The sequence below is a fragment of the Empidonax traillii genome, unplaced genomic scaffold (assembly GCF_003031625.1).
Source record: "Empidonax traillii isolate 1590-97213 ecotype Southwest subspecies unplaced genomic scaffold, ASM303162v1 scaffold160:size908849, whole genome shotgun sequence".
In the NCBI taxonomy this organism is placed as follows: Eukaryota; Metazoa; Chordata; class Aves; order Passeriformes; family Tyrannidae; genus Empidonax; species Empidonax traillii.
Genome location: NW_020955353.1, coordinates 374,245 through 397,289, shown reverse-complemented (window position 1 = coordinate 397,289; position 23,045 = coordinate 374,245). Strand labels below are relative to the sequence as shown.

General features: G+C 44.0%; 1 protein-coding gene across 1 annotated transcript in view; it reads left to right on the top strand.

Moving 5' to 3' along the window:
* Positions 1-23,045, top strand: part of TOP1 (DNA topoisomerase I) — a 63,097-nt gene that overhangs the window by 707 nt on the left and 39,345 nt on the right. The window lies entirely within an intron of this gene.

Below are 23,045 nucleotides of genomic sequence, written 5' to 3'. Positions count from 1 at the left end.
CGAGCCGCCCCCCGCGCCCCTTTCCCGCCGGGATCGGGCCCCCCCGGCCCCCGCCGCCCCGAGTGGGGGCACCGCAGGCTCCCGATCCGGGGGCAGCGGCCCTGCCCGGGTCGCCTTTGGGCCCCGATTCCTCCCTGGAAAGTCGCCTTGTCGACGGTCGGGACTTAGTCTCTGCGCCATTTTCTTTTTCTCTCCTCTCTCTGTGGCTTTTCTCTCCTTCTCCTCCTCCCCGAGCAGCCGCCGAGCCGCCTCTGCAGAGGCGCCGGGGCCGCCATCCCCGCCACCAGCCCCTTCCAGCCGAAGGGAAAGCGAAGTTTTTAGCTAAAAAAAAAAAAATAAAAATCCCTCGTCTTTTTTTTTTTTTTTTTTTTTTTTTTTTTACTCCCCGCCTCCCCCCCCCCCCCCACTGCTCCCCGTCTCTGTTCCTTCCAGGGAATCCCTCCCTTCCCCTAAAATGAAGGGTGATTGCAACATGTTGCTCTTTAAAGGAATCTGTTGTATCCGTTTTAAGATCAGCCTTATTCCTTTCTTTGCTGTTTAATTGATGTGACTTCACCTTGTTGGGTGGGGGGTTTTTTAATTATAATGAAAATCCGCTTTAAAAATAAAAAGACACCACAGCATCACTTCAGGGAGTTTACAAGCTAATTTCATTTTACTCAGAAATATTTATGGCACTCCTGTAATTTTATATATGAATTTCATGTGTATATATTTATATATGAATATGTATGCTTCTATGTCTATTTATATTTATATATATACATATGAGATTATCTTTTCTAGTCAGCCTGATGGCTGCTAACTTTTTCTGATTGTTTATTCGTTTTTCTAGGTAGCAAGCTAATTGCAAGCCCCCCTCATCTGATAGGTGTCAAATCGAAGGGCTTAAGCAGGGCGAAGGGGAGTTGAGGACGTACAACCAACCTTTGTGTGTGTGTGTTACTGTCACTGTTTGGGATGTGTAAGGAGCTCTGAGCTGTCCTTTGACTGCTGAGGTGGTGGAGGACAAAAGTGATTGCAAATATCTGCTGGGCTTAGTTACACTGATTTTTAGAATGCTTTTCTGTGTGATGTCCACGTGCCCGGGTGCTGTGTAGGCTACTGCGTGTAAATATTTACAGATCTACATTTGTGAGCACCTTTCTTTCTGTCAGTTCGTTGGAGTGAGACTCTGTGTGTACAGTAGGAGCAGGCAGTAGCAAATAAGCAGTTTCTGAACTTTTATTTCCATTCTGAATCTATAGCAGAGCTCTATGAATAATTCTTAACAGGAAAAAAGGATGCAGTAGATTTCCCAAGAAGTACAGGAGTCACTCTCAAAGCAGCATAAATATAAGCATATAATTGAATACTTGTAGCCTTTCTTATACTTGGAGATACTTTTTTTCTTATTCTGGGATCATCTTTTTTTAGGGAGAAGCTCTCCCTGGTCAGCTTTAGTTGTACAGTGATTTACTTAGGGGAAGTGATGTATATTTGACCTTTCCACTCCAGCTCCCAGTGAACCCTTTAGAGGGATTTTTCTCCTCTGTTGTGACCATGTGCTGTTTTATTCTTCTAAGAGTTTTAGACATACAGCACTTTAAACTCCTGCGGTTTTTATTTCTACCATGTGTTGGAGGAATTCAGTACAGAAATTCAAAGACACCTTGATGGAAAAACTGAATTCCTGGTAAATCAAGCACACCCAACAACTCCATACCAGTGTAGGTATCAGCACCCCTTCCCTCCTGTTGTAATTATTTATGACAGTCACATCATTGGGACTGATCAGAGGCCTAAAACTCGAAATCCTTCTTGGCGCTGAAAGGTGCGAGTGACCCTGTTGGTCTTGTTAAGGGAATAATGCTGAATAGACAGTGTCCACTCTGACCTTGTGACCACCACTGATCTCCCTGAAAATCTGTCACCTCTGCTCCCTCCCAGTCTTGCTCCCTCCTCGCAGGAGTTCTGTGCAGTTGTGTGTTGGGAATTGTCACGGATCCGGGATCAGCGGTTCTCCTTTAGCAGAGCGGGGAGGCTTGAGCTCATATTTTTTTGGTTTGATCCCATTTGGTGGCAAAGATTAGGAGTGGGTGGTAGGAATCTCAAGTACTTTTTGTGTCCCACCTCGATGTTTAGAATTGTACTTTGATTATTGTCAGGCAGCGCTCAACAGTAAAGCCAAAGTGGTCTTTTGGACCTGCTGTACTTTACATTTGGGGAAGGGAAGTTTTTCTGGGGGCTGGTACTGACTCATTCTAAATATTGAGTGTACCAAGAGTAAACATTTTTGTTAATAAGGAATGTTTTATGTGACTCCTGGATAGTGTATCAGTATTAGAGCAGCTTAAGCACTTTGAAGCTTCCTGTTGTTATTAATGTTCCTATCTGGGTCAGTGGACACACCACCTCAGGTTGTGGTCACACAAGTTGTTGCAGCTGCAATAAGGTGGGTGGATCTGCCCGTGGCAGGTCACCACGGAGCACCCTGGTTGTAAGTGGGAGCTTGGATCTGGTTACACGCCCGTTTCATTGATAGCAGGGCAGTGTTAGGTATGAGAGAGGGTGCCAGCAGTAAATATGTGTTCCTGGCTATTTCTTGTCATTAAATAGCCAGATCACTCTAAGCAAGAGTGTCCTGGGCAAATTCCAGCTTGGGTAATTGCATTCTGTGTCAGTATCCAGGTTCTCCCTCCTGTTTGGCCGTAGTGGGTATTTTTTTCTCCTTAGCTGTATTTTTAGTATCCGTACGCATTGCAAAGAATCTTCCCTGTTCGGTCCTAGCAGTGCCTGTTCTCAAACCATCCTGAGAACAATACTGGGCTGAAACAGCGAGCCTTTTCTACAGGTGACATCTTCACAGTCTTCAGTGTTGTAGAAGGGCGGTGGAGTCCAAAGCTGTCAATTCCAAGTGCAGCTTGGACGTTGAAAATGACCCTTTCTCCACAGGTTTGGATTCTGTTGAGTTTCGCCTTTTAAGAGCTTTGTTGTTAAGGTTGGATGTAACAACCTCTTACTACTGAGGACAATGTTGAGACTAAAAGCAATTTATCTTGACTTTCGGCTCTCCCATTGTGTTTGCAGAGCTCAGTAGATAAAAATGACTTTTGTTTGCAAAATAATCAAATTGCATTCCAAAGCTACTAAATTCCACTAACAGCTATTAGTGTCTTGGCTGTTCAGCAGCCTGTGTTCAGAACTTGTGTAGAATCCAGAATTGCTCTGGGTGGAAGCTGAGGACATCACCCCAAGCAGTGCTTTTTGCCTCTGTTTGATTTGACCAGTAATGTTAAAATGCAATTTGAGGTCAGTGTCACTGCAGGAACCATTACAGTGTATTAACAGGAGTCAAGTGTGAATTTGTCCAGTGTCACAGAGGTGGCTTCTGGGGTTCAGACGTGCTTGAAGGAGGGCCTTCTGTAACAGTGACTATTTTTTGGGGGAGGAAAAAGAAGCCTTTGCAGCTGCAGCATCTTATCAGGAACTGGCAGGTGTTTTATGTTGGCCTGAGCACTCATGTGGCACCTCTGTATTTATCAGGGTGACAACACGAAGGGGAACGAACAAGCGGGAAATTAAAATTAAACAACAGGAGTGCCGAACCAAATGCCTTACAAGTTGAGGAATTTCAGCACGTTTTGTGGCTTGCATTAAATTCGTGTTTCACGTGTGCCAGAGCCATGCAGTGAGAGGTGTGGGTGATTTAAATGCTAACAAACCCAAAAGCAGCATAACGGAAAGCGAGCCTCAGGATTTCTCAGTGGTTGGGAAACAGTCTGTTGGGGACCAGATTTGTGCTTCCTTTGCTGGTGCCTTCTGGGTGGGTGGGAGTTTTTTGAAGGAGAGCAGGGCCACTTCTGGCACAGGGCTGTGTGTACCTCAGTGCTGCTGTTAGAGCCCCTGCGCTAAACAAACTGCAGGGCCTGAGGAAGCTCCAGGCGCTGCCTGTGCAGGCACTGCCTGTGCTCGCCGTGTGTCACACGGCAGGGAGAGCTGGCTGAAGTTCCTTGGGAGCACGTCTCACCAGCGCTTTAAATGTCAAGTGCTTGGCAAGGGATCCAAAATACAAAAGGTAGTTGATGGTGTTTAGGTGCAGATTGATATCTCTGCTGAAAATGTCCTTTGCCTTGTTCTGCGGTGCTTGGAGATGTGAATCCTGAAGAATGGAGCTCTTTCCGTTCCTTGCTTTGCTCCAGACTGCAGCTCTGGTGATGAGCCTGCATTGTGGGAAGTGCTGCCCACAGCCCCAGAACAATACTCGGGTAGTTTGAAGTCTGCAACCACTTAGCTTTTTTTTTTTTTTTTATTTTAGAAGTGTTTCACGTCAGACGCCAATCTCTGTAAAATTTCTTAGTTTTGTTTTTTTTGCATTGATTTTCAATGTGTTCACAGTAATCTCTCGCAGGGCTTGTAGGACATAACAGATAATCTTCAGATTGTTACAGGTGAGAGTAAATTGATCGCTTCTCGGAAATGTAAATAAACTTATTGTTGGTAAACTGCTCCAAACTGTCATATGCTACATAAGTTGGTTGCCTCTGTTTTCCCAGCAGAAGCCTCAGAAGGGCTTTGCTAGAGACCTTGAGGTCCGTTGTGTTAATTGTTCTGACACATTCAGCAATCGGGTTAAAACCTGATGGGTGTCTTGTGGGAGTGGGGAGTTGAGTGAGCTTCTGTGAGCTGCGGCCAACTTGTGTTCTTGTTAAAACTCAGCAGAATTACTTAAATGTGCTGGAAGATGTGTTTTGGGGGTTAATGGCCCGTGTGCTTCCTTCTTCTAGCAGGTTTGCTTAAGATGTTTTTCCTTTTGCTACAGTGTTAATCACTCTATTGTTATTAGAGTGTTATCAGGACTATTTTGTTTACTTTGTAAAACACACCGGGAGACCAATGTAAAAGTGTGCTTTTTTTTGCATGGCTTCACATAAATTAGATGCACAGCTCATAAACGTGATTGAGCACAATTCAGATTTAATTTCATTTACAAGTGTGACTTCAGATATTCGTTAGATAGTTCATTGAATTCCAACCTCCTGAAGGTTTCTGCAACTGTCAGCAGAAACTGCAATAATATGTAATTATAGCAAGTACTTAACATCTCATTGACTCAAATTCCTCTGTTAATGATTTCACTGGATTCCTGTTAAAGTAATACCTGCTGAAATAGCACAAGCCACTGCCCTATTAGAGGGAGGCTCCAGGTCAGATTGTTCCTGGTGTTGTAAGTTGCTGTAGTTCTGCTAAAATCAGCGGAGCGCTGACAGTGTATCTTTTTTGTTATGGGACTGCAGGGATGGGCTTTAATGTCACAGTGACTATTTAAGAAAAATACAATTTAACCTAGGAAATCAGTGCAGATTTTTTTTTTTCCTGTGGCCTTTCAAGATTGGACAGTTCTCTTTTGAGTCTGCTTGAGCTGGTTATGCTGATGTAATTTCTCAGTTCCTTGTAAGACATGCAGTCATTCACAAATATTTATTGGCTTATTAAACTGAATTGGCTTTGCAGCTGCCAATTTTATAGAAACTGCCCCACATTTTACAGAGATCCTCACACTCTGAAACATGGGAGCAAAATCTGTGTAGGGTTATGTGTTGTGTCCTGCCTGATCTCCTGCAGAGATCAGTGTTTATCAGCTTGCTCTCCTGGGCCTGTCCCTTCTGACAGAGCAGATGACAGATCTGCCCTGCTGTACCTGCTCCCTGCAGGACTCTCTGTTCGGAGCCAGCATTTCAATAGGGATCATCAAAATGTGGATCAGCCTTGGGTTCCACAATGTTCCTCCTGTTAACACAACAGGAGAAGGCTGTGGCCTTGCTGTCGCTTCAGCAGGGAGTGTGCTGCTGTCCTGGTCTTCTGAAAAAAAAAAGCAGTAGAAAACCAGTTCCAACCCCACTTTGTGGCCGCAGTGGGATTATTCCGTTTAAACCCTATTCCCAGTTACTGCTGTCCCTACTCTGCCATTAACTGCCTGCTCCAGGGAGCTCCCTCCACGTGTGCTCTGGCTTCCACTGTCCATCATTGCTGCACTCTGGAATTCCTGCAGTGTGGAAGTGCTGTTTGTTCTGGGCAGAGCAGAGAGAGCCTTTTCTGCTGCAGGCTCCTGCTATTCCCTAGCTCAGCTGAACACACTGTAGTAGTGGTTTCCCGGTGTGTATGAGACTACAGTATTTTTAGCACAGCATTTGTTCAAAATGTCCTGGCTGACATAAATACTAAATAGTTCCAGTGGATTTAATGAGGTTTATAGTTAGAAATATTTTTGTCTTGAGTGTTTGCTTTTTAAACCAATGCTCTTAGTCAGCTGCAGTGATACCTGCTGGTGTCACAGAGAGAGTTAAGACATTTGGAAGGTGACATGAAAAGAAAGGGTGAAGTTAATTTTGGATTCTTGTGACCTGCAAGGTATAAAGAGTGGTAGAGAATTGCTGCTGGCTTTAGAAATACGAGCATACATGCGTGTTTTCAAGTGGAAATTTGGGTTCTAATTTTGACTTCTGTAGTTGCTCAACTGATGAACGAGCGAGCGCTCCAGACGTGGGAATGACAGAGGAGAATATGGAGCTGCAGGCAGTCCTCCTGGATCCTGTTCTTTTGTAGCACATACTTGTCTCAAAGAAGTCTGAGAATTGTTGGTATTAAAAGTAGGATTTTGTTAAACCTCAGTGTCTGTCAGCAGGAGCAGTGATAGGAAACACGGTTTTGTGGCAGTCCTTGCAACAAACAGTATTCTGGGAGATCCTCCAGCACAACTGGTGGAGATCAGACTTGATGCCTGTGGGGAAGTGGGAGACCTTGGCAATTAGTTCCCTGTTAATAGAGATGGAGTCCTGTAATGAGGAAGGATGAGTAGAAGAGGGACAGTGGTTCAAACAAGAGTTGCCTCACAGATTTGCTGGTGTTATCACAGAGCTCTGGTGATGTTTTCCATCATCTCAGGGGCTGTCTCTCCTAAAGAATAAAATACTCTGCACAGAAAGCTCCTCTTCAAGAGTGGTCGCAGTATAGTTCAGTCTGGACGATTGACTTGCAGTGGCAGCTGCTCTGTTTTGAATGTGCCAGTTTCCAGAGTGAAGGAGTCCCAAGGATGGGCAGCGCGGATCATTCCTTACTCCTTCCTGTCTTGGGAAGCTTTGGAGGCGGGGGCTGGCAAAAGTCTGAAGTGCTTATCTCGATGGGATGGGGGCAGTGCAGGCTCACGGGAGGCACAGCAGGAGAGTTAGTGTAGGTGCTTGTCATTCAGCCCCGGCAGACAATGCCTCCCCGAGAACAACAACCTGTGTCTCCACCTGAAGGACTGAAACCCCTGAAATTCCTTTTTAAGTTTGAAGGCAGTAACTTCTGAAATTGGGATAAGAGCAGGGTAAAGAGGGACAGCATCAGGCTGCTAGGAAATGGTTTTATTAGGAGGCTTCTGTCAGTCTTAGAGAGACAAAAGTTGCTTCCCACAAAGCTTCCGATCGGTAGATCTTTTTGAATTCCTTATCGATATCTTTGACGTGAGTTATTTGTTCACGTTCACCGTCTTGCCATATGCTTTGTGCAGTTGTGAGCTGTGTGGGTGTCCCTGTATGTATTTTTATCTCATACCTTCGTCAGCGAAGGAGCTTTTTAGGGAGTGTTATCAAGACAATGGCTCCCTTCTCTCTCAGTACTGCAGAGTGCTGAGCTTCGTGGTGCCCACTGAAAGGTGAAGGTTTGTCTTGGTGGCTCTGCCCAGCACAGACCATTCCATGTATAGGACAGATGGACATTCATGGAATTCAGTGCTGCAGCAGTGTAATTCTACAGCTGGCTGCATCTTTCCGTGGCTGGGGAGAGACCAATTTCTGTCTGCCTCAGGAGAGCTTGGAGTGTACTTGTAGCTTCCCTACAGTATTTTGATGGGTCTGTGTGACCCATGTTGGGCAGTGTCCATTAAACACACGCTCTGTGCTGGTGTCCTGGTTTCTGCTGGGGTAGAGTTTAGTGTCTTTGTAGTAGCTGGTACAGTGCTGTGTTTTGGAGTTGGGATGAGAATAATGTTGGTAAGACACTGATGTTTTAGTTGTTTAGACAACTAGCTAAGTGCCTGTTGGGTCTCATCAGCTGCACTGTACAGCTGACAGTCTCTTACACACACGGAGTATTCAGCAGATAGTGCAGCTTTATTTGGGGAAGAAACACTCCTAGATTCTCAATGAAGGCATAGTTCTGATCCTTCAAAATGTCCATTTTCCTCCCGTAATGCTATTTTTCATTGATTTTCTAAAAATAAGACCCTGGTGACTTTTGCTACTTGCTGCTCATTTTGTAATCCCAGGCATTGATTTGCACGGTCCTATTAATTTTGGCAGCAAGCATCTAGGATCTCAGTAATGAGTGTTTTGCTGTGCTTGGGAATAAATGATAAGAACAAATGAAACATGAGTTCTCATGTTGAAATGGATAGGGCTGCATACATTTTGTCCTGTCTGAAACCCGCTGCTTGAGCACTGTTTTTATGTGGAATGAGTTTTACCAAGTGCTTTGTGATTTTTGAAGTGTTGTCTTGTCAGCTTGCTGCACCCAGATAACTTTTTAATTTTTTCCTGGCCTTTGTCGCTTGTGCTCTATTGCCTAACACTGCTTCTGACACACAAGAGCATGAACTCGTGTTCTGCAGAAGTTTTTTTCTTTGATTTGTCTCTTCCCTTCCCTACACGTTTCCAATGGAACGGCAGCACGGTGGCTTTTCCTGGGCACGGAGCGTGGAATGGATGACCTGGGTTTCAGGGCCAGGGCAGTGTACTTCAGTTGAACTCTTTATTGATGGCAATGGATTGCTACTCCAGGCTTATTTCAGTCCTTGAACAGAGGCCAGACTCGTCAATACAGCTGCTGCTCTTCCTCGGAGGCTGCACTTTCTTGTTTTGGAGAGGTGGCCTATAAAGACCTTTTAGGAGAGAAGGCTCTTGACTTTTGTGGGGTGTTCCATTTGAACTACACTAAGTGTCTGTTGTAGTTGAGAAACATGTAGTGATCTTCTGACTGAAATGCAGGGATTTCTGCAGTCAGGTAGCACAACTGAAAACTTGTATTTTTGTGGTCTGTAAGCAGAGTTTTGGGAGTGGGGAAGTACAGCTGGTGGCAGGGGACAAGACAGCCTGTTACAGAGCTTTTGGCATGAGGTGGTTTGGAGACCTGATAACCAAGTGGGAGGGCTGTCTTCCTTCCTCTGCTCTGCAGTGGTGGCAAGTGGATGTCCTTTGGGAGATTTGTAGCTGGAAAGTTGGCAATTCCTATTCTAGCTTCTGGTTCTGTGCAGAATCATCTGTAGTGCCTGGCGCTGTGGGGATGAAGGGCTGGATGTGAAGAGAGCCTTTGGAAGCTGAAGGCAGGGAGCACTGGGGACATTCTGTTACTCATGGGTGCTGTGTCTGTGCTTAAGGTCCTTTGTGCTATACATTGTTATCCTGTCCTGAGACTGGACTGTTTAAATAGGCAACACAGTGGGAGAAGAGGGAGTGCTGTGTTCTTCTCGAGCTGGAGAAACCAGAACGTGGTGGGAATGATTTCTTCCAGCACAGAAATAGATACAAAGCTGTCTGGCTAGGACTGAGATTCAGTTCCATCTTGGACATTGCTTCTGATTTTTAATTCCCTCTCCAGCTGAAGGCTGAGGTGCTTAGCAAAGGGCAACACAAAAAAACAGGAGCTTCTGCAGTTCTATCGTATATTGTAATTTTTCCATATATGCAGATCTCATCTCAGGAGCTGAGGTGTTCATTATTTTACAAATACGTATGGTACAATACAAATTACAAATGTTGCATGCTGGGTTTTGCAATTAATGAAATCACTGGATTTGCAGTAGGGAGACAGTGGTTTCCTGGTCTGTGTGCAGGGTTCTGGTATCAGGTACTTCAGCCTCTTGCACCATACCTTGGTATGAGTGTCTCCTAAATGGGCCTGGAGCAAGAGGAAGAGCAAATTATGCCTTCTGCCAGTTTGTGAATGCTGGCAAATGTGTGAGTAAGATCAGTTTTTGGAGAGATAAAATAGCTGGGATGGGCAGGAACTGGTTTAAACTTGCCTTAGGAAGGCACCTTACAAGTTAGACGAGCACTCTCCAGTTTAGTGTAGCCGTTTGGGAAACTGGGAGCTGGAGCCCTTTGGAGATCCATGTGAGGGGATGATTCATTGCAACACCAGCAGCATGTACAAAATGGAGGGATGGAGTAGCACTAGTGACGTACTCTGAGGTTTGTTCTCTAGACTTAATGACCACCAGATGGGGAATAAAAGGCTGCCTGCTTTTCTTTTGAGGACCAGGAATGTCACTGAGGCCGTTAAAATGTGCTGTATCTGTGGCAGTGCTGCTTGTGCACAGCAAAGCCCCTGATATGTGGATCAGGTTAGGTTTCCTTCCTGGCATTTCCCCTCTACTCTTAGCTTTTAGCACAGGTTGGAGCTGAGGATGAGATTCCTTCAGTGTGGTAACAGTGCACCTCAGGGATAAAGAGCTTTCTGCAGTAGAAAAACTGAGGTGCAAGTTGTGTTCCAGGGTAAGTGGCCATATCCAGAGGCAGTAGGTTCATGTGAACTCAAATGCAGTGCAGGAGATGAACTCATAACAACAGTGACCTTGATTAACTTCTGTGGCGTTGCCCAATGCTGTTGTAGGTGTCATTTTCATCCATCTTGTTAGTAAGCAAACACTGGCACAAATCAGAGTCTGGGTGTCAGTGCTGTTAACTCTGATACTTGCAAGTTGTCATCCTGGAGCCGTGTGGGTGTTTGGGCAACTTTGTCTTGCTCCATCAGATCAACATCTCTCCATCTGTCCAGGATACCTTTGGAAGTGAATGTGGAGAACATGCATTTTTTTCAAAAGCCTTTTACACTTTTGCTTTCTAATGTCCTCCTGTCTCCTTCCTACTCCAAAATCAAGAAGGCTCCCAGAAGAGCCAGCATCTTGTCTGAGTCACGTTGTCATAGCTGTGTATGTCACCTGCACTTCATTAGGGAACACAAGTGAGCTGTCCTTGAAATACCTGTTTTTATGAGTCGATACAGTCCTCTAATTGAAAATATGCTGCTCTCTGGAGTTTGGTAGCTGTCATGAACAATGTTTTTCTTTTATCATCAAGTAGGCTTATTCAGCATCACCTGTGTCTAAAGGAAGCTGCTTTCTGGGTTTAGACTGTTCCTTTTATATAAAAGACTGTACCTCTTATATAAAGTCCAGCTTGGCCCTTGGTGCTCTGTGCCTGGCAGCTTTAGTTGTCAGCATGTCAGTCCTGGGAGAGCCCAGCACGGTGGAGTTTTTTTTGCCCCAGTCTGTAGCTTGTCTTGCAGGGGATGGAGGCAGCAGCTAGCAATAAACTGGCTATCCCAGTAATTTAATTCTGGAATTGCATCAACGGGCAAAAGGCAGAAGCAGTTGAATTTGTGAGTCTGTTGTTTTTTGGTGTCCCAAATGAAGGTGTAAAGCTGTTGTTCTTGAAGCACTGCCTTGTGTCTGACACGTTTGCCCCTTCCCTGGTGCCCAGCCCTGTTGTTGAGACTCCTGTGCCCTGATGCATGATACTCACTTGATGGTTCTGCTCTGCCTCGCCGTCAAAGCATGAGCTTGTTGTGTACAGGAGAAAGTGATTTTACTGCTGAACCATAGCCTGAGCTAAAATATTCCTTCTCTGTGCCCGTGGGCCTCTCTTGCAGCCCTCTATTTGCCTCTTTGGGGAATCTGATAGAATTTTCTTTAAAACTGCCAGTGTTGTCTCTGCTCACCAACTGAATCTGGTCAGGGTAAGCTGGTGCTGACAGCAGGGAGAGGAGTTCAGGAGGGGGATTGGATCTCTTAGGATCTCCTGGGAGCTGATCTGTGCTTGGGCTTTGCCCCCCACTCCTCAGTGCACTTGGTGAGGGTGGGAAGGGATGCTGACACCGTGGCCACATTTCGGAGGGATCAGGAGGTTTGCTGAGTCTTTGTGTGCTGAACTTAGTGTGTATTTTTAAATGGTTTCCTTTGTAGGGAATGAAGCTGTGGAGCATTGTTTTGTGAAATAAATCCCCTGTAGCTGTATTTCACAATAACATGAAACAGTGCTCAAAACAGATGGGAACCTCATTTATTAACGGCAGAATTAGTTTGGTTTTAATTTAAGTTTTTGTGTTTTTTCTCTGTTTTTGTAAATACCCCATCCATTCACTCAGGCACAGGAGCCTCATGCTCAGACTCTAATCCAGAATAAGAAACTTGAATCCCAGAGGGAATTTGTTAGTGTGTGATTTTTTTTTTCTAAGATGAGTTTTTATACTGTCTTTTTCTGTATATTAACAGTTTAATCTCGTAAGAACTCTGGATTTAGTCATTGACAATTAGCTCTGTAGGTGGCCAGAGTCAAACAAGCCCTCTCTTTAGTTGTTTTTCCTCAGTACTTGAAAAAGTATTTCAAAAATATTGTAGTATGTGGACTACAAACAAGTAGAATGGTAATTTTTATCATAGTAGCTTCAGAGGCTGGAAAAGTACGTTTTCCCCTGGTTTTCAGTTCTGGAAAGATCTGATGTTGAAGGACTTTCTTCTAAGCATCCGTGGAGCATTTGAAGGCTTAAAACTTCATGCAGATTTGTGTCATTTCTGAGTTTCTCCTGGGTTTGTTATTTCCATGTTCTGAAGTTGGTGTCATTTGGTCAGGAGGTGTCAGTGGCACTTGCTCGGTCCCTCACCCCATAAGCTCTTTCTTAAACCTTAACTGCCTCCTGCCCATCACTCCCAGGTGTCCACGTCCTACACCTGCACTGCTCCACGGTGTGGTGAGTGCTCTGCGAACTGCAGGATGTGATTTCCCAAAGCCTGTCATCCCACTGGGTTTATTTACCTACAGATTTAGATTCAGATCAAATTACCGGAGGAGATTGGTACTCCAAAAAGGCCTCAGACTTAATGTTGTCGAGTGTCTTTGTACACCCAGAGTCAGGTGATGTTTCCTCCCCTGGGTCGCTGCAGTTTTCCCATGTGCTTAATCCAGCCGGAATTACCCTTGTACATCAGACGTGCACGCGGTTCATAAAGCACCTTCTGATGGAACAAATGCTGCACTTGACCTTAACTGCACACTTCTCACTGTAGGGAAGGTAGATTTTTATTTCTTAACATATAATGCTCGGTATTTAGCAAATTATCTCCTTGTTTTGCTTGTCTGTGCTTGTGGCTTTCACTGCAAAAGGAAAATGGCAGTTGCTGTATCAGGGTAGCTGTCTCACTGTGAAGTGCTGGCAGACAGGGTTCCAGGACTTGTCTCAGAGACTGTAGTGACAGAAAGTGTCTTGTTTTATATTTTAATCTCAAGTAACTCATACTCAGTCTCCTGTTGTGAAAACCTATGCTGAACTGTTTCTCTGGTCCTTAGGAAGGAGGCAGACAGGTGTCCTTAGGGAACCAGCTTGAACTTACTCCAGGTTAGTTGGAGACGAAGTATTTAGTGCACCATCATTAGAATAAAAGTATTCCTGTTACAAGCTGTTGCTTAATTTTTCATTTTATTAAACCTCTTTCTCCAGGAGTATCTTGATCTGTCCGTGGGGCTGCTTAGTTTTGGGAAGAGCATTTGAAATAAAGTATATAATTTGCTTTTTTTTCGGAGTAGGTTATTCATATTAACTTTTTCTGGTGGTATTAGGGCTACTCCTCATGTAGTTTTCCTGCTTACAGGCTTTGCTTAGTACTGCCACAATCATAAATGAAAGCTTAAGGCTCTGGGGTTTGACTCTTGGTGCCTTTTTGCGTCTGGTGGGAACAAGGAAAAGGTGACCACAGGAAAAAGAGGGAGTTTTTCCTGGTCTGCTAGGGACTGGAGTACAGGAAGTAAAGTAATTGCTAGTCCAAAAATAACTTTAAAACTTGCAAAACAACGTCATTGAGGTGCATGAAACCCAAGTGCATTTAAGCTGTTGGAGTTACTGCGGTTTCAGGAACTGCTGGGGCTGCTGAGCACTCCTGGGGACGGCTGAACTTGCTCTGAGGAGAGCGAGCCTTGCTCTGCTGGGTACCTGGATGGTGCTTCCACTCCCAGGAGTGGTTTTGTCAGGCACAGGCTTGAATTACTTGGAAGATGAGGATAGGAGGGAACTGCACAGCTGCTGCTCCGGGCTCTTTGTGCAGCAGCAAACTGCTAAATCAGCTGGAGTGGCTGCAGCTTTCAGGGTGGTGTTAGTCCTTCATGTAAAATTGATAATAAATTGTAACAGATGCATTGACTCTAGTGAGAATCGTAATCACTTTTAAAATATTTGTCTCAATGTATATAAAACTGGCAGCCAAGAAACTTAAAATATTTCCTAGCCTCATAGCTGAATCACTCAGGAATAAATGATGAGATCGTAAATAGTCTTAGATGTTCATCTTGTTTCCTTTGCCTGTTTCTGCTGTCAAGTAATCAAGTGGATATAATAAATATTTCTTAATTTTTTTCATTGGAATACCCCGGAAATCAAGCTTTATAACTTGGTTTTCTTACTTTGGGCTGTAATAAAGAGGAATAACAGAGTCTCTGTGGTTGCTTCTGTAGCTCTCATAGTTTAAACATTTAAACATTTTCAACATGTTTCAAACATGTTTCTAACCCTGTCACCAATCAACCTTTTAAAATTATTTAAATAATACTAGGTTTCATGTTCAGAAACTTGAAAAGTAGAGAATGTGATTGTGTTGCAGTAGCTGTAAAGCAGAACCTCTGATATGATGGGAGTCATTAGTTAAGCACTTGGAGTTTGAAGTGCAGTGATAAATGAACTTTGATGACACTCTGCACTGGCAGCTTATTTCCTTTGGTTCAAACAGCTCTTTAGTGACTGGGGTAGGGAGGACATTTGAGAGCTGAAAAGGGAAAGCTGTTTTCACACATAGTCATTTCTGCATAGGTAAAGAAAGGAGTATTCTTAAAATGGAGGAACGAGGTAACCAGAAGCAATTGATTCAGTTCCATTTTTAAGGACTATGCTTGATTTCTTTTAATAGACTTTAGATGTGAAATAAAATGTTACCTTTTACTATTAGATGTGAAATAAAATGTTATAAAACATAAATGTTTTCTCCCCTTCACGTCACATTCAAGGCAGATTTGATTTCTGTGTGAGGTGGAATCTGGAAATGTTGGCTCTGCATTCCATCCAAAGATTCCAGCCACTAGTTTAAAAAACAAACAAACAAAACCCAAACCCACACAAACAAACAGAACCCGGCAAAGAGCCTCACCAAACTGGTAATATATTGCATGGAGTTTTTTAATTGGAAAAACTAGGAGGGTATTGTGCATAAAAAGGTAACCACAGCCTTTTATCCTCAGTCAATAGGTTACATTTTGTATTCAGGTAGCTATTGGTATGATTTAACAGTTGCCAGCTAGTGAGATTTGACCTGGATTTAACAAAATAAACAGATTACAGCTGCATGAAGAGATTAAAATCAGTGACTGGAAGTAACATTTTGTGTCTGCTGGTGTAAATTGAAGACTTCCAGTGGAATTTAGTGCACTGTAGCTAGGAGCTGTACTTACTAAAGTATTGCAATCGTAGTCTTATTTTAAAGCTACTGTGTCCTACCCTACTGTGCTGATGCTTCTTTCTAGTCCTCTTTCCCTTCATTTCAGAAGACTCACGAGTACGGTTGTAAGTGCAAAAATCTCGACTGTCCTTAAACATTTCCCTTGTGTTTTAGCTGGATTCTTCTCCTCTGCTACCTGTGGTAATGTCCCCTTCAGGCAGGGGAATTGCATCTGGTGAGGAGGTGCTTGCAGACACTGCTGGGATGGGCCTGTTGTGGGTGAGCGATCCCTTAACTCACCCACAGTGGGGGCAGAGGTGAAATCGGGCTGTATCCATCCAGTGCAGCCCTATACTTGAAAGAAATGACTGTAATTAGGAAGAAAAAATAAACAAACAAAACCCAACCAAAAACCCAGCTGGGATCAGTGTGGGAGTTGCTCCTACCGTGAGGAACCAGCTTGAGTGTGTTTAAAAACAGGTGCTTGGTCTTCTGAAACAAACTTTTTCTAGGACTTTGTCCATGATTACCCCATAAGTTCAACTTAATAGGAATGGTATTAAACAGGGAGTAGGAGAATTGTCTGACTTCAGCGTGTAAAGCTTGGCAGAGGTGATTTAAAGCTTCTACCAACCACTTTTTTGTGTTGCAGCTTCAGTTTACACTCTAAACCCACTGCAGAGGCCCTTGTTCCCAAGGGTACTGCCTCTTAAGTCTTTCCTCCCTGCAACAAGCAGGAGACCAGCTCTGGCCAAAGCCACACCATGGTGTCGAGGGATGGTTAATAAAAGGCTTTGAGCAAATGCCATTAGAGCCTCTCCCCCGAGGCCGCTGAGCACCACTCCCATGTGTCTGAAGTGTGTGATCCTGGCTGCTGACAGAGGCTGGGCATCCACTGCTGCAAGACAGGCACTTCAGTGCAACTGCCTCTTTTTTGATCTGGGATGAAATTTTTGCTTGGGGGGGGAGCCCTTGTGGGTCAAACCCAGGACAGTCAAACACAACAGCCCTGTCCTCGTGTGGTGTTGGTGTGAATACAGGCTCCATGTGAGCCTCTGCTGGCTCATCATTCTTGTGCTGAGGAATTGTTGGGATTTCGGGTAGTCGCTACAAAAACCTTCTTTTCGGTGAATCCAAGAGCAGTGGTGGTTTACACAGCCAGCAAGGGAGAATGTTTTTATAGTTGACATCATCGCAGTGTAATTACTCCTGACAGCACAGCAGTTTTCCTGTTTAGCGCAGGTTTTAAAATCATTAAAACTTAAAATCTCACGCCCCAAAATATCAACCTATTTTTTAACATGGCTACAGTTTCTCTCATCCTCCCTAAGGACTAAGAATTACGGTTGTTTGCCCCTATTTTCTGCTGGTTCACCTTGTAAGTTTGCATTCAGTAATCAGCTGTTGACTGTACATCACAAACTGTGCTGTTTGCACCTCTCTAGTCTAATGATGGCATAAAGAGCATTTGGAGGCGGAAGGAGCTTGTGCTGGGGGCACTGACTCAGTCTGGGGATGGAGAACGGAACATGAAGTTCTCTGCAGTGTGAAGTTGTGACAGATTGCACCAAAGGATTCTCTTTGCTCTTGACCCACTGTGCTGAAGTAACTCTTCAGAGCTGTTCCTGGGGCAGATCTCAGGGAGGTGACTCAGCCACCTGCCTGTGCTGGTGATGCAGCCCCTGCACGGCTCGCTTGAGAGCTGGGCTTGATTGCTGTGCTGCAGCTGAGCACAGGCTGAGCTTCTCAGAGCCCAGGAGCAACCAAGGAGCTGAGGGGTCTCTGGTGAACATTCACTTGGTGCTCCAGTCCACCCTGGCTTGCACATCCTTCGTGAGAGGGGATTGATGAAGAGCAGTGTGTTGTCCCCAAAATTCTGGGGCCCGTCTGTTAGCCAGAAGGAAAAGGATTCCTGCAGACCAGAAAAGGAAGGGTTAAGTGAACCATTTTACTTTAGATAACGATGAAGTAAAGGATAGGTTATCTCCTGCAGTCCCAAGTCTAAACAGGGCTGTAAATGCCGGGCTTGCCCTGTTTGCCTTCTGCCCTGGTTCCCCAGAGGTGAGCACCCCTGGTTCTTTCTGCTGGGCGACTCGTGGGTGACCCTGAGCAGTTCTTTCTGTCTCTGTCTCCAGCACATACACCCCTCAATGCAGTGGGTACATCCCTCCCTTTGTCTCTTCCCGGGAAAAGGTTTTGTGTGACAGCACCGCGTGACAGTTTCTGTGCTAAGCCGTGGATCTGTGCTAAAGGTTGGTTTCTTTCTAACTCTGAAAATAGGATTAGTCCCCCTTGCATTATCTATTTGAATGCCCTAAAGTTTTACCTTCTTTCATAATTTTAAACTAGTTTTGCACCCCTGGATGCCAGACTGGTTTGTGAACCATTGTCCAGCCTTCCCAGCGAGTCTGTCCGTCCTGCCGTGCTGGCTGTTTGCAATAGGGAAGAAATGGGTGAGAATTTGGAAAAGCCTGAGGTGAGATGGTGGAGTAGAAGTTTTTTTTAGTATTAGTAGATCTAAAATCCATAAGGAACCTGGCTGTTACTATTATCAAAACTGTTTTCTGTGAGTTGATTTGTAACAGCCACATTCACTGCAGGTCCTTACACATACCTGTCAGTCCTCCAGCATCTCAGTCCTCTGTACACGTTTATTAACAAATGCAAATACAGCTGGAGCTGCAGTAAGTGTTTTGGAACCTAAGAGGTAACTATGATCAAGCTCATTTTTCCTGGATCCCGCTCTCTGCCTCCTCCTGGCCTCCTGATGTGCAGAAGTGATGGGCCATGGCTGTTAAAACTGGAGGCTAAAGTGTATCTTCAGTTTTGCTACTTCTTTAAAAATGGACATGCAGCTCAGACCTTTGTTTATTCTCGTGGGTGTAGACTCATAAAGCAATAGGAAAAAAATTGTTGAAACTATTTCTACCCGAGTAAGGGAAGGCAAGGAATTCAATTTCTGAATGGTGGAGGCGATGGAAAATAAGCACTTCTGCTCATGAAAGTGTAGCCTTATAAGAATAAATATCACTTGGGACAGGAGTGGGTTTGCTCTTGTTTCCTTAGGAGGCTACTCTGGCCTCTCCTCTCTCTCATGCCAGCACAGCAGCATTTTAAGCTGTTCACTGACGCCGGTCATTTCCCTGAAGTTTTAATTTGCTGTTCTGTTTTATTCTACTTTGTTAGTGGAAACATACTAATGGGTTTCAGTCTTATTTATACAATTACAGGAGAATGTTTTACATCTTGGGAATCCCTGGAAACACATGTTTTTGTTCACATGGAACTTTTTTGGTTTTGAATGCAAATAATGGATTGAAACTTCATTGTTGCCTCTCGGTTGGGAGCCCTTTGGCATGTGTAAGAAGCAGCTATTAATTTAGCCTCTCTGTGCTGATCAAACATGTATTTTCATGCTTTATAAGGCTTCCTTGGACTTGTCATTTGTGTAATATTGTCTACTGCAATTTTACTCGCAGTGATTTTATGCATTTGTTACACAGCAAATAAGATCTGTGGGCCAGGCGTATGTGAACGTGCCACCTCTTGGAGAAGAGGCTGTGTAAAAGGTGCTGACAAGTCATTAAACTTGCTGCTGCTGTCTACACCATTTGTTGTTCTGCTGCAAAATGCTCGGAGTGTAGCAGTTTCTTAAGGTCAGCATCGCTTTGTACCACCCAGCTATCTCAATTACTTGAGCATTAATTACCCATGGAATATTAGCTACTTCCCCATCAGGTGAAAAAATGAGGTGCACAGAAAATAAGCAATTAATCCAGTGTGTCTGAAAAAAATTCGAAGAATGGCTCATCAAAACATGTGCACTCAGAGTGTCAGTCCTCTTTCTGAAGAGGCTGATGCAGCACATCTTGCCTTACCCCCCCAGCTTCTGCAGGCTGGGTGAGATTGATGAAATGCCAGCAGTGACATTTGCTTCAGGTTAACTTCATATCCCAAAGGCTTCGAGATAGGAGTGATCAGTCAGGGGTTTTTCTGGCCTCCTCAACCTCCCCATGGTAAGGTTTTAGCGTTTGGGGTGGATGAAGCAGTTGTGTGCCCAGCCTGCCTTGGTCCTGTGCCCAGCACGCTCTCTCCCTGTTGGCAGAGCCATCATGTTGTTTCACCTTCCTTCCTTACACTGCAGGGGTTTCAGTGGAGCAAAAGGTGCATTGATCCTGTTTTGCAAACTTCATGATTTTAAAAAGCAGTGCAATATCCCTGCTTGATACTAAAACTTTACCGGAGCACAAGTGGAACTCCTTGGGAAGTTGGTGGAGCTGTTGGAAAGGACAGAGCGTGGCTGGAGACAGTTCTGTTCTCTGTCCATCTATTCTCCTATCAGGATTCATCACCAAGTCATCCCACAGGTTTCTCTCTGTTCAAAAGCAAGGAATACTGGGCCTTCAACTTACAAAATTAACGAAGAATGCAGTAACCAAGGGGTCTGTCTTGTTCTGTAGCCAAGTTTCCCAGAACAGTCCTTTTAAGGAAAAAGACATAATATGTCTGGCCCTGTAGTATCTTTTGCCTCAAGTAACTGCTGAAGTGTGGAGAGGGGCTGTAAGGTCATTGGTTTGACTCAGTTTCTATCAGAAGTACCAAGTTTTCAGGCTTTGGCAGAATTGGTTACCGTGTGGTGTGGTCGATTCTGGCTCAGCCCAGAACAAGTTTTCTCTCAAAGTCAATATGGAAAATAAATGGACTCAAATCTATTCAGTTGTGCTGTATTTCTTCATTTGAGTTCTTAGAAAAAGGAAGAATGCACTCTGGTGGAGTTTTACTTTTAGTAATAAAGTTCCTGCCTTAGAAAGGAAAAGCTGTTTGGTTGCTCTGCTGTACTTCCCCAGGCTCCCTTTTTGAGCTTTCACGCCTTTTCCCCTCCATTTCTTCCCTTGTGTGATTAGAAAATGAATGACTGCAGATCTAAGCTTCACAACCAAGAGCTGCTTTGTGTGTTCTTCCCCTTGTTTTTAGACTAAGTTAATTTAGCTGTTTTTCATTAAATATAAAACTCAGATTTTATCTGGTTTGTGGATGGAAACAGTGGGCGCTGCTGAAGTGTCTGAACTGCTGCACCTGACCCAGCAAGGCACCTGAAGTGAAATAAGCTTGTGATAGCACAGTAATTTATTTCATTTGAATTTCACTTCAAGAAGGATTTTAAGGACTTAGATTTCTGTAGCGATGTTGATTGTGGAGCTATCTAAAGAGACACTGATAAAGGGGTTTGTGTCAAGTTGCTTTTGAAATGTATATGTGTGCCATTATTAAATGAGGAAGCAGAAGCCAGACAGTCTTGCTTCAGTTTCATTGTACTTTCTTTCCCTTCTTGACTGAAAACCGAGATCCCTCTTCTGCTATTGAATGTCAGGCTTGGGTTATGGGGCACTCAAATCATGGCCTCGCTGTTTCAGTCTCTCTCATTTCAGGAACCCAAATGTTTTGCAGGGAGTTATTGTGGAAATAAACCAGCACAGCAAACAGACCTGCAGTCCCTTTCCAGGGTAAATGTTTTGTGTGTATTCTGTAGTTGTGTAAATAGGGCCAGTAAGTGACACATCCCGTGTCACATGAGAAGTTTATTTTAGATTATGGTTTTCTGCTCCAGTGTATCATCCCCAATGCCATCATCTCTCCTAACAATGCCTTCTGGCTATGGCTTTCTGCTTTTGACACTTGAAGGTGCCTAGAGAGGTTTTTCAGTTTCTGTGGCTTTCATACCTACAGTTCTGTTTTCTTTGTCTGCCCTGCTGTAAAGGGAGAGGTGTTGTCTCCTATACCTGGATGCAGCTCTGTTTTCTGTCCAGTAGCTTTTCCTCCCCCTTTTCTGGGCTACAGCAATGTCAGTCTTTAAATAAATAAAATGCTTAAATAAATTCCAGAAATGTTGTGTAATCAATTGCTGGAACACCATGATCATAATGTGACTTCCTCTAACTGGAATACAAGTATTTCAGAAAGGTTTAAACCTCTTGCAGACTAGTTAGGTGGGATTTATTGTTCATCCTTTTAAAATTGCCAAATCAAAACATGTAAAGTCAGATGGCTCACCCAGAGTTATCACCTAACAGTGAGGGTCCTGGTCCCCTGTGCCATGTACCCCATATAGTGGTTGCTCTGAGCCATATGGGGTCTGCAAATGGGCTTTCTTGTCTCAGCACAGTGGTTGCTTTCTCAGGTGAGATTTATAAATTGACCAGAACCTCGTAGAGTGACCTTTTCACACGGGATTACTGTTGCCAGTTTAGGTAATCTGCTGTAACCCTGTCACTATCTGTGTTAAAGATCTTGGATAAGGACTCAATGTTACGCTCCTGCTAGCTGGTATCTGCAGATTGTAAAAGTTAGCACAACACTAAACCATTCTGATCAGTTGCCAGGGGCAAAAGTACGTGTTCTTTGCCAGGAACATGAATAATATTTTAGACACCTTGGACTACATTCACTTGTTTGAACATTTGTAGCCCTCCCTGGCATCATTTCAGCAACTGAACCGCGATAATTTTAATAGTAGTCTTTATTTATATCCAACATATAAGAAGTTAAAACTCTAAAAATAATATGATTTGGCAAAGCAGTAAAGAAATCATAAGATTTAAGTAACTTGAAAGTAGGAAGCCTTTTCCAGATAATCTGAATTTTAAGATGACTGCTTATGAGGAGAGCCTGTGGGGGAGGAAAAAAATCACTAAAATTGTTTCATTTGGGCCATACAGTGGCTTTTTCCATTGCTTACTCTTGCATCGCAACGGGTGAGAAGGAAATCAGCCTAAATAGTAAAAAGGCTCTTGTGGAGTACGTGGTACAAGAAGGAGATGGTGGTTCAGCTGAGAAGGGACTGACAGGAGTTTTTGAACTTGACCAGCTTTTGAACCTAATCCAGTGGGACAGAGTTACCTCCCTTCCAGCTGCATAATTTAGCAGTGGAACTGGAGAAGTCTTTTTTAAGACTCTCTCCTCCTTTCCGAAGGAGAGGCTGAAAAGACCCTGCTGGTTTCATCATTCACGTCCCCTGTGCTGGTAGCAAAGGGCTTTCTTGCTCGTACTTTGAGTAGTAGAGAGAATGCAATGCTGGTACACACCAACGTGCCTGAAAGCCTTGAGAGCTGCTGTGCTTCTCATGTAACACATAACACTGAGGCACTGGGCTTAGGGCACACATTTCAGCCACCCATCTGAAGCAGAAATGTTACTGGAGCAACAAGAAGTTAAAAATGTTTTCCTTAGTTGGTAATGGGATGAATTTTTCATGCTGTGCCCGCAGATTTGGCCACAGATTTTGTTCCCAAGAATCCAGAAAGCTTAAAGAGCCTTTTTGGACATCAGTGTAGAGAAGTATTGAGATTGAAGCTTCAAACAGATAAAATACCAGCATACACAGCAGTAAGGTATTTCTAGGCTGCTTAATGAGAGGAAAAGAAATTGGGATGTTGCTGAAACCAGAAGGAAAATACAAGAAGTACTCGTCCCCAGAATGTAGTAAAACATTTCAGAAGAACAAAGAAACCTCTCTGTAAGCAGGTTAATGAGCTATTCAAATTGTGCCCATTAA